Source organism: Eutrigla gurnardus (genome assembly GCF_963514095.1).
Source record: "Eutrigla gurnardus genome assembly, chromosome: 10".
NCBI classification, from domain to species: Eukaryota; Metazoa; Chordata; class Actinopteri; order Perciformes; family Triglidae; genus Eutrigla; species Eutrigla gurnardus.
Genome location: NC_139924.1, coordinates 14,470,218 through 14,482,620, shown reverse-complemented (window position 1 = coordinate 14,482,620; position 12,403 = coordinate 14,470,218). Strand labels below are relative to the sequence as shown.

The following is a 12,403-nucleotide window of genomic DNA, read 5'->3' as shown; positions in this document are numbered from 1 at the left end:
CAGCACAGTTGATCTGTCACATTTCCATAAGGGAGTGTAATATTTACTGACCGTGCACTAAGTCAGCTTCTCTCTCCTCCCTGTTTTACCAGAAGTGTTTTTTTAGGAACCTGCTGTGCTACACTGCCTTCCGGCTTGAGTTTTGCTGTGTGCAGACAAGCCTGCTCAACCAAGCGGTTTCCAAAGAGAGGGTTTCTTGAACGGGCTGGTCTCTAGCGCCAAAATGCAAATTTGCCACCTGGTTGTATACGTCAGATTATAGCTGAAACAAATCCAGGGAATCTTTTAGGAACAAGCTTGGTGTGGCCAGAGATATACGTTTATGAAAACTGTGTCCAAATAATGTGACATCAGATGAGCTTTTACGATAATCCTGATGTGGCAGTCTCTCTCTCAGCTCTATTATTCCCTTTAAACAGGAGTTAGAGAGTTTTTATAGGTTATATAAGGATCCCTGCATCCATATACTCGATCAAACATTTAATCCATCAGGATTTAGTGTACAGTTTGGCTCTCTAAGGATGGCAGATAGCAGGAGGAGAAAACATTCAATCTTGTTTTCCTATTGTTCTAAGTGAAATAACAGGAAATTAAAGTCACCTTTATTTCCCTCCCAGGACCTCTGTGGAAGCCGCTACGCAGGAAACACCACATCTAATATGTTATTCATGAGATTAATTACATATTTATCACCCCCTCAACACCAAAGACAAAGGTGAAAAGGACAACGCTGATAATGTGCCACAGCAATTTACATCCAAACCATTTTAAACACCCACAAACCACCAAGGGATCTTTGCTAACCTTTTAAATTACTAATTTCTTTCTCCACGTACAGGCCGAGAGTTTTAAGAGGTCAGAGATTAACAGAAAATTATGTGCAACCATCTTCCAGTCAAACGCTCTGCTGTTAAAGCAGTTCCAATGAGGGTTAGTAATTGTGAAATTACAGGCTTGCTGCTGAAGACACTGGAGAGCTGACGTATATGAGAGTAATTGCCTGGTTGCATACCGACGGATCTCCAGCATTCCTCCTCAGCTGACATGCATAACGACGTCCTATTGTTCAAGTTTTGACTTGTCTCAGAGGACGCCCTATAAAACAGATACCTGCCTGCCAACCCCAGCTCGCTTGTTGTCTTACAAAAGTCTGTGAGTGATCTGAACACATGAAACAACAAGTACTGTGATGAGCCTTTCATACACCTAGAAAGGAGTGCTGTTATGAAGTGTAATAGAAACACTACAGAAGGACTATCAGCTGACTGAAAATAACACAATGTTCCTTAGAGAGTGTCAGTATGTGTACTGGGAGTTCTATCGGAGTATTAAGTATTTAAGTATTTACTTGGCGAAGCTCAGATAAACTCACAAATACAGGATCGTGCTCGGAGCAAAAATGCACTTGTATTGATGCTTCATCAGTCAATTTCTGTCCACTCCCTGAAAAAGGAGGGCAAAGGTCAGATCGGCAGGGTGGGTGCTTGCCGGAGCAGGAACTCAAACCCAGGTTTGTTTTTAAATCCACGGCGGCCACACTTAGACCCAAACGAAACAAACAGTCGACCACGTCCACGAAGCCGAAGCACATGAAAAGGACATTTGGGTGGGTCTTTGAGAGCGGCTGGGTGAAGGTGCCGCGTTTCAGCCCCCACCGTCTGAATCTTATCTGTTCACATGCCTGCACATAACACAATTACTGGAGGCAGATCAGTTAACGCTGGTGACAGACTTTCAGCCTTGACACGCCTGTTTCGAGCACACAATGGTTCCACGGCAAGGAAACATAAAAATAAATTTTATTGAGATAATTGGTGTCGGATTGGCAGTGGAACCCGTGGGTGCCATAATAAAAAAAATATTCTGAAAGTCTTGTTGTGTAATTATTGTCATTATGGTCAGTCGTCTCCTTCACGTGAATGTCAACCGGCAAATATCTGGATTTTACACACATTTCACCATTCTGCCTACTGAGTACTGTACACTTGATGTTAACCTTTGCTCAAGTAACATTCTGAATGCAATTTTGTGTACTTTGTTGTCAAGTCATGATCTGAATAATTCTCCCACAACCGATAGGCTTCACTGACATAACAGAAAGCAGTGTGAATAACCTGCTGAGGCTATTGACTTTATATGACTAAACTTCCAGATATGTGTAACTTCCAACGCCCATAGCAGGTGCTCCATGTATGTGAGTCAGAGACACAGCTTGTTCTATTCTCTCAGATGGAAACTGCTTCGTATACCACCTTTGAGCTGTGCCATGACCTTTATTTGTGTTTTGAGCAAGAGATGAGACACCATAGAAATAAAAGAGTGCATGGGTTGGGTGAAATATCCACATGAATACTGTCAATAACACTTTATCATTCAAGACTGATAATGATAAAGTCTTAACGGAGTCTTTGGAGTTGTAACAGTAGCATGAACGTACTAAAGATAGAGAGGCAAATATAGTTCAGAAGACACAGCAGCGACATGATAGGCTAATAACGAAGGCATGCCATTGTGCTATTGGATAGAAGAGAACAGCTGATCATGATTGACAACTACAGCAAGGAAATTGTGAGGTAGAGGAGTAAATGATGGGATGTTTGATAAAAAAAAATGGGCTGGCCTGATCATGCAAAAGTATATTCTTCCTGACTAAACTTATGCTAGAACGTCATAACACGACACCCGGAAAACATGTGCGCAGCACCAACAGGAGGATATGAGATATGCGTAAGTCAAAGTGGCATTAAGACAAAAGCAGTGGGGCTGAATAGAACATTTAAACACGCCTACTTGTCTTACAGTGGTTGCTTCGAATCTAAATCATACATTTCTAGGTCGTTGGTTCACAACACCTGCTCTGTGCTGCGTGCAGGGTGAACCGTACCTTCGTCCGGGCACTTAAACAACTATTCTTATTGCAGGGCAGCTTATATGTGAAGGTATTTGAGGTGATCTGTGACTGAAATAGTTTTTGTGTCTTCTCTTTGCATAGTGTGCTACAATTGCACACACGCAAACAAACTGGAAACACCGGGGAGAGATCTCTTCGTTGCAAAAAGGTCAGCCAGAAATATGTGAGACATTGTCATTTGTCAAAAGGCAAGAAGGGCAAAAAAAAAATGAGATTATGTAACCAGGTAGATGATTGAACGGGGATGTTAATGGGCTGAAATGCTGGAGGGGAAACTCTGTGGTAGTAGCACTGCCCCATTATGAGGATCCCTTCACGGCTTCATTTCTCAGCTTCCTTCAACACATTGGTCTGCACACACTCAGACACACACTCTCATTATCCTCTCGCTCTGAAACACAACACACACAGACTCATTGTTTTTGTGATCTAACCAGTCAGGCTACCTGTAAATCTCTCTCTCTCTCGCACTCTCTCTCTCTCTGACAACATTATATTACCAGAAATAACTAGAAGAGCTATGACAAGCATGCTAGTTGAAGTCCACCGAGTGGAATCCTAAAATACCAACTAGATTCGTTGTGCGTGAGATTGCTTTTGAACATTCCTGCATGCGTTGTCTGCACACGTGCCAGCGCGTCTTTTACGCAGTGAACTAGGTGCCATTGGCCGTGTTACAGCTGGGTCACATGTAGTAGCATGCATATACGGGGTTCGCACTATTGGGAAGGGGGCTGGAAACCAGGGACGCAGTGGAGGTGCATTACAGTATAGCTTTAGATGTGTGTAAACCTCAAGTTTAAATAAATGGAATGAGTCCTAATATGAGCTTTTGGGTCCGTGGTTTATTCATTTGACGTTTTCTAAAATTAACATTTTTCTCTAGAACATAATAAATGTCCTCCGTTGACCACCATGGATGTCTGTTATCCATCTAATAGCTGTTGAGATATTTCGGTCTGGACCAACAGACGGACAGACCACGGTTAGCATCCCCAACGCCACGTTGCTGCTGCTGATCAGTGACTTCTTTATCCGCCTTTTCCTTCACCAACGCGTCACCGTGGGTAACGCATGCTACCCTTCTTTAAGACTTCCCAAGCTTCTAGCCATACTTTAACCGTGGACGGATCCGTCTCAGTGTCACATCTGATGTGTCTGAGTAGACCCCTAAAGGTGAGAATGACCTACTCGCTTACAGGTTCAGAGCTTGATATCGGGATCACTGCTGCTATGGCAACATAATAGGAATGCATGTGTGTGTGTGTGTGAGAGAGAGAGAGCAAGAGAGAGAGACAGAGAGAGTGTGTGTTTGTGTGAGCGTGTGCTCTGGTGGTCTCTTTGATGATCAATTCCATGAGTTTGGCATTAGTGTATGTTTGAGGTTCAAGGAGAGAGGGAATAGAGGTCAAGAAGAAAGAAAGAGGGGGAGAAGGGAGACGGGGAGGGGCAGAGGAGAGGTGGAGGGTCAGCTAAACAAAAGACTCTTTGGCCATGCTTCCCCGGGTCAGGGCTTTAGAGGGCAGGAAGTAGCGCAACAATATCAGGCACTTCAGGTTAGGACCTCCCACCCCCACCCAAACTTCTGATTCTCCCCCTCACACACACACACACACACACAGGTCACCCAGTGTGCCTTGACAATGTATGTTGATCAAAGGCAAGCTCTAGCTCTTGGGGGGGGGGGGATTAGCCTGGGGGGAGGAGGGGGAGCTTGTGTGTGGTTGTTCATGTGCACTGTGGGTCAGCAGGTCTTGGGTGCATGCCATTCATCAAAGAGCAGTGGGCAGTTTTTGTGATTACACCGTCTACTATTCAATGAAGTTTGAAGTGTATTAAATATTGCAGTTATTTCATTCATCAAACGTCTACTTAGCATCGAACTGAATCACATCGCTCACTTTTTTGTATTGTTTATTAGATGGTCAGACTCGTATATACCTGCTTTGCCATTTAAAAGTGAAGTATTGTAAATTATTTGCCACTAAACAGAGACAAATCACACAATAAAACAATGTTAAAGAGAATCCTCAATCAATGTGAACGATGAGCACCAAATACTGAAGCTGTTTGCCAGCTTCATTTCATGCTTGCCCATGCTGTTTCTGTTGTGCTCTCCGTTGTGTAGGTGACATTTGGAAGTGCTCGGGGAACTCGGATTGCCTGCACATATTTCAGTCAGGTCACGGCTGTTTTTGTTGTGGTTGTCGTTGGCAGCGGAAACTTAAACAAGCGGTAAGGAGTCTGGGCAGGTTCGACGTTTACTTTGTTTGCTTTATCATCTCAGATTTGAGCAGAAGTGACACTCCAGAGAATACCGCCTCACACGCCCGGCTGGACAGGGAGGGAGAGCAGACACCGGGGGAGAGGAAGGTGAGACGAAGGGAGAGGAAAAATAGTTGGAAGGCAGTGAAAGAAGACAAAAAAAATGAAGGGATGACTAAGATCTGTGCTGTCAAGGAGAAATTATTGCGATCACATCTGGATGTGAGAAAAGCAAGAAAGGAGTGGCAGAGAGGGGAAACACAAGGCAGCCAGAAGGATACGGAGGGAAAACTCGTAGGGAAATGTGTCTTCTTGACTCACAGAGGAAAAGCAATGTGCTCTGCAGCAGGGAGATAACAGAGAGAGAGAGAGAGGGGGGACAGAGAGGGGGAGAGAGAGGGGGAGGAGAGGAGGTGAGGCTGAGCAGGTGGACATGAGCCAACATGTCGCTTGGGGCAGAAACTGTGGCTTCAGAGAGGAGAAGTGAGGAGAGCAGAGGAGGAATTTTAATGACCCAGAAACCAGCCCAGCAGGTTTGGAGTGGAGGAATGTCTCAGATACCTTCCTTGACCTCCTCCTCTAAATCTTCTACTTCCCCCTCCCCCCTTTGTTAAGTTAAAAATAAGAGTTATTATTTACAGGGAGCATTAGCAGCATCATTATCTACCGCTCCTTTATATCTTTACACTGTTATGCTATCAATAATATGTTACTGTTTATAGAAGTTAGTGTTTGTGTGTTTTTTCTGTGCAGCCCTGCGTGTTGTGAAAGAGAATTCCTGTTTCCAGTCATATCAAAAAAGCAAGTTAATGATTCATTTTAGTTTCCGTATACGAAAGCCGAGGCATCGACTTTCCCTTTCCCTCTTCATGTGACGTCCCGAGTTCAACTTTGACCCCCTGAGCTTAACGTGCTCGTCACATTCCCTCAGAGTGGTGTGATCTGCTGGTTTCCTTTCTCCGTCAGACGCCGCGCTTTCCTTCACTAAAGCCTTCGGGAACGTCTCTCTCTTTCCATTCTTCTGATCAGTTCTGGAGAAGATAACTTAACTGTCCTGCTGTACTTTTGCTGGAATTGCTGAGTGAAGCACACGTGTGTGTGTACGTGGCTTGTGAATGTTTGTGTTTATTTAGTGTTATATTTGAATTTTATTCTTTACAGACTTACTTTGCTAAGATTGACTGAACTAAAAAGTAAAAAAACTTTAATTTAATTTAATCTTCTTTACATTTATCCCCACGTAACATTATTACACTCAGGCTAACCCAGTCAGTATGAGATAATACGCTGCCTTTATGATCTTTGGATTTAAAGCGTTTTCAGCTGTTCCTCAGCTTAAAAGCCTCCGCTATGAATATGGGTGTTTAACAACATTAAATTCAGTCCGTTTTAGAGCCTGAAGCCTTCACCGTTTTGCCTGAGACACTGTAAAGCCGGTTGACCAGGGTACGAACTCGACCAAGTGGTGCAATCATCGCCATAGTGACCAGCACCGCCCCTGGCGTGCAGGTTTTAACCACAGAAACTGGAAGGCCCAGGAAACGGACAGAAAAGAGAACATAAAACATCTCTTTTTGTTCAGGAAGTGGCAAAGGTTGCTTTGCTTGCATCTCTATAAATGGTATAAGTGGTGACATCTGTTAAACTGTGTAATCAGCCACATATTACCCCGTATGCGATGGTAACTAGCTGTATGGAGACATGTATATCTGTTTATGTTTGGTTACTATGAGACATGTAATCCAGTTTAGACAGAGGAAGTCAAATGTCACTTTTAATCTTATCTGCCATTTTTTTTCCTCCCTCAAGCATCCTGATTTTCCTCCGGATCTTATTAGTGACCCTGATTGCATGCGGTGGGGGGTTTTAGTGTCAAACATTGGTCCCAAAATTTGTTTCAGAGCAAGATTATCTATGGCCCCAAAAGACTGATTCCCAATGATTTTGCTGACCCATTGGCCTTTCATCTACCATTTAATTGCAAATGATTACTGTGGATATTCACAATCCAATTTTGAAGATGCAATGGCCACTGCTCTTTTTTTCACCATCAAGACAAATATGATCTTGTTTTGTTCTGGCTGTAACCTGTATATTACAATAATAATAATAGTAATAATTACGCGGTAAATGAATGATACAGGCTCTAGCATCCACCGGTGCAAAACTCTGATATCATCTCTTCTGTCTCGTCCGTCTCTCCCCCTCTCCCACTGATCTGTGATACCCTTTTCTTCTCCTTCTCCTGTCATATTAAGTTTCCTCGTCATCCTCCCTCACTGACCGTCCATCACTCTGAATGGCGTGCGTACAAAGACATCAGACGAATGGAGAGAGAACTGACAAAAAGACGAGAACGCAAGCTAGAGGGCTGTTGGCTGGTGTTAGGATTTCAAGTATATTGACTGACTGAGTGGTGGAGGATGAGAGAAAGAATGACACTCCACCATTTCCTGGCTGGAAAAACACTTTTGGCAGAATGGTCCCACATACACACTCACGCACAGAAACAGCAATGTTGACAGGAAAACAGCTTGTTGCCAGGACGGACTATTCATTTATTGCTTCCCCTCTCTGTCTCCGTGCATGCACCAGAGGGTCCTGAACACAAGCATTGTTCTAAGCGTTCTATACGTTGTGTTTGCGTTCCCGTTGCAAGCGCCACAAACTCACTTTCTTTATTGGACTTAAAGGTGAAGGGGTTAGCTTGCGCATGTGCGTGCCTGTTTTTCGGACGCTAAATAAACGCGTACGCACCAGCGTGTTTGTGTGTGGACAACTGACTCACACAGGGGTTGAACTTTATCCTCCACAGGAAGCGTGTGTACGGCAGTTGCCTTTGTGTTGCGGCGTGGTCTGAAACGAGAGTCAATCACCTCATTTCCTGGCAAAAGGGCAGGGTGGCACGAGAGGAGAGGAGGAATCGGAAGGGGAGTAGAAAAGCAGAGGATAAATCTAGTTTTGGTGTGACACAAAGTCCAGGAAGTGTAGGCAGCAGGGTGGTATAATGAACAACAAGTCGTCCTCCATCCGCAGCTCATGACCTTCTGAGGATAAACACACTCCCCGCAGAGTCCTTGAGAAAGATCACCAGCTCTCTATCTGATCCTGATCTCCAACCTCCGCATGAAAGGAAGCAAAACTAGAGACTGTTTCTCCCCAGCGAGACAAGCTGTCATTTCATTAGTAATACCACTAAACTCATTTGTGCTGAACATGAAGACTTTAGCTCCACCTCCTGGCCTTGTGCTTTCATACACCTGCTGCATGGACAGGAGACATGAAGGGAAAGATTGCGTCAAAAGAGATCCGGGTGACTCAGTTCCTGTTAAGTGGGGATTCAACATACAAGAAGTGCCATGAGTTTGTAGTCTAAACATGTGTGTAGGATCTTATTCAGCCTTCCCAGAAATGATACGCAGAACTAATCTGGACCAGTCGGATGGTTTCTTTCTGTGAGGACGTGAAAGTACCACACCCTCCTCCCTCTGTGTAAGACAGAAAACATGAATCAAAGGAGTTTGACATTTTGGCGAATACACCATATATTAAACTGGAGCTGAAGTGTAAAAGCAATTTGTCATGTGGGTAACTTTCCTGGCTGGGCCGTGACTTTCGCACGTACTCCTCGTTAAAAACAAAATCATCATTTTTACGCTTTAAATAAACAAGATATAACATGTTTATTGCTGAGGTTTGGGGTGCTGGTAGGCCGAATTTATCACCCGTGGACAGAGCCAAGCCATTAATGGGTGTTTGCAGTCTTTATGCTAAGCTAAGCTTACGGGCTGCTGGCTTCAGTTTCATATATGACGGACGGTGGAGTGGCATCAAATTGTTATGGAGTAAACAATGAAGGACATCAGATAAGCCAGAGAGAGTGAGACAGGCCAGAGAAATCCCTACACAGTCTGATAGAGACTGATAGAGGGGAGTAAATGCGAGAGAGGGAAACTGAAATACAGACCGGGGCTGGGAGTTGACGTGGGAGCGGGGAATACGGAAAATATTCTGCTTTGCTACCTGCTTTGTGCAGCGGTCGAGTCCTGTTGTGTGATTGACTGGAGGACCACTGACCCATCTGGAACACAGCTGCAAGTGTGTCCATGTGTCTGTGCACACATCGTCTGCCTACGTATGGAGATAACGCCAACATGTGTGAAAACGTTGGAGCTATCTTGAGAGGTTTTACCGCTTCATCCCCCACAAGTCATCTACGGCAGAAACGCGCACACACAGACGCACACACTATGTTGCATCAGTGGGCCAGCAGCCCCGGATCTCTCCACCAGCACAGATGTACAGCTGTCGTTTATGAAGTTTCCAGTAATGTCACAGAGCATCCCGGGAACGTCAGGGGGAGTGCCAGGAAACCCTCTCATCCTGATCGATTTATAAGGACTTGACAAGAAGAAATAAAGAACAGATTACTCATGGTTCCTCTCTTTATTAGCCTGTTTTCTTCACACGTCCACTCACTCACCCACTCATTCACTCACCCACTCATCTTTTAAAATACCTACATCATTGCTCTATAAGGCACACATCTTGTTCTAATTAGTTCACTGGAAATAAATGTTGTTGGGTTTTAATTTGGTGACACGAATCTTAAGTGAATACTTGCTTATTGAACCAATATGACTCATGGGTGAATGTTAGAAATTAACAGTTTGCCAAGCCCCGTTTGTTACGGTTGCCATAATATCTATAAACACATCCAGCAGTCTTATGACAGTATCTATAGGCAACGTGCAAGATTTTGGTATCTGGTTTCTGTTTGTAGTCTCAACAGTATTGACCAATCACATTCGAGCAGGCTTCGGTTGAATGGAGGTAAACAGTCCGTATTGGTCGAAATGCAATCTCGGGCCCCACCTGCTGTTGTCTTGACTATTATTTATCTTTTTAAGATTGGCTTGTAAACTGACTCCTTGTGAAACAATCCGGTCGTACACATGGTCTCTCAATCTCAGGTCTCAAGTTGCTGAACAATGAGCAGAAAAGGGAGTCTTGGCCTGAATATCTAAATATGCATTTTATGACTACATACATGATATTGTGCTAAAAGACTGCATGTCCATGTGGAAGACATGACATACATACCATTGTTCTTCTTGAATACAAAAGATATTTAGGCCTAGTATTGTATGGTAAGGTTATTTCAGTCTATTTCCTTGTATTTTAAATTACTTTTACATTTTTAACATTACAGAACGAGGCCTAACCACTGTGTTTGGTGAACACACGGTAGTCTTGTCTGTTGTAGACTAAACTTCAACATTGGGATGGGGGGGGTTACAGTTAGTGAGTATTGTTTAATTAACATGTTCTTACATAAACCACCAGTGAGGTTTCACACATGTTGTTATCATACAATGATGCTTAAACGCACACACACACACACACACACACACACACACACACACACGGAGTCAGAGTGAAACACGCCATTGTTATCCTAGTAATGCTCCCCAGTGCATGTCAGCGATGCTGTCTGCGTTTCTGGTGTCAGACCCGTCTATTCTTCACGCTAGCGGCTTCATGACCTACTGCCTAGCGTGCCTGTCTGTCTGCATGCATGTACGTGTGTGTGTGTGTGTGTGTGTGTGTGTCTGGAGGCTCCCGGACTGCCAGCTGTACTCTCAACATGCCCAGGGACAGCCTCGTCTCACAGGATAGAGAAGACAGAGAGAGGACCTCTTTCCACGCTAACGCTTCCATGTTAACACGAGCTGTGCACGCATGTGTGTTTATGTGCGAAGGAGAGAGAACGTGTGTGTCAGTCTGTGTGTGTGTGTGTGTGTGTGTGTGTGAGAGAGAGCGAGACAGAGGGGGGAGAGAGGGTCCGATGGGATTCAGTACAGCAGGGGGGAGGGCAGAGGTGACTTGGAGGGCTTTCACATTTCATTAGGACAACGGTTCACACATGTAAACACACAGACTAGCAGTCACACATTTCCTGCCCACCTCGTCCACTCCTCATTTAGCATCCCATTCACTATCACGTTTATCCCCCCCCCCCCCCCCCCCCCCCCCAACACGCACAGCACTCTTCTCATAAGACCTTGGCTGCCGCCTCGCCCAGTAGCACACAAACACACACACACGCATTTACACTCTCTCATGCAAGTGTGTCAACCTCTCACAGGGAATTGGACATTAACTGACTCACACATGCACCTTGAACATATGATCAAAGCGACACGCACACCAGCAAACAAAGCACTCCCGTATTCACAGTCTTACATGCATACATGCAGTGCATCATGCAAATATGTTTGTTATTACCATGCCATCAGTGGCCTCGGCACACAATCCCTTCTTGACACACACACACATTAGCCATAGGTGGTGTTTAACATGCAAAACCCACGGATCCACATGCAAACGGTGCATGCCAGCCGCATGTCATGGAACCAGGGTGTCATTTGGAGGGAATATCTTTGACCTTGCTTTGTGAACACAAAAGCATAAAATAATTTGACACGTTTCTCAGAGAAATATATTTTACCTGCTGTGAACTTCAACTGCTTATGAAGGCGTATGCAGCTGATGGATATGGGTTTTGCTGTACTATTAAAGTACTTTATACTGTAAAGTTGATGTATAGTTAGATTATTGTTATTACTGGAAAAAGATGGGGAGTAAGACAAACAAGTTAAAGTAAATGTGTCTGAAACAAACCCCCAAAATCAAAACGCGGCAGCAGAAACAGTCAGTCTGCAGGAGCGCCGCAGCTTTGATCCCGTTTTTATATTAAGTAGGTCAGACATGCAATATATCCAAGAAGAATTCCTTCTGTTATCTCGCACATGTTCTGGAACCACATCGTCTGATCACTCGTGCTCCCCATATGGCGCGTTGTTCGCATCCAAAAGACACAAACGCACACCGGGGATGTTCGCAGATGCGTTTGTGTAAACACATGTGCAGGATGTATGAAGCCGCACAGCTGTGTGGTCAAACAATCCCTCGGCATCCGCTAATCGCTAAACATTTAATTCACTGAGATGTATATTCTTAGGAGGTGTACCAAACACCTAACTACCACTCAGCCTCTTTCACCAGTGCTCCTCCCTCAAGTGAGCGTTCTCCAGCAAATGTATGTAACAAAAAGAAAAGAATCAACGGAAATTAACATTTAAAATGTAGCAACACATTGGTCCAAACTTGTTGGCTTGTTGAGTCATTCGCGGCTCGATATTCGGTATCGACGCATCCCAAAGA

The 12,403-nt window shown here is 44.4% G+C and overlaps 1 protein-coding gene across 3 annotated transcripts in view; it reads right to left on the bottom strand.

Annotated features, from left to right (window-relative positions):
• Positions 1–2,241: 2,241 nt before the first annotated feature.
• The window catches only part of kcnab1a (potassium voltage-gated channel subfamily A regulatory beta subunit 1a), a 104,223-nt gene continuing 94,061 nt past the window's right edge, over positions 2,242–12,403 (bottom strand). For all 3 annotated transcript variants that reach the window (XM_084020200.1, XM_084020199.1, XM_084020201.1), the window contains exon 15: positions 2,242–2,259. The gene's annotated coding sequence lies outside the window, so the exon portion shown is untranslated. The remainder of the gene's footprint in view (positions 2,260–12,403) is intronic.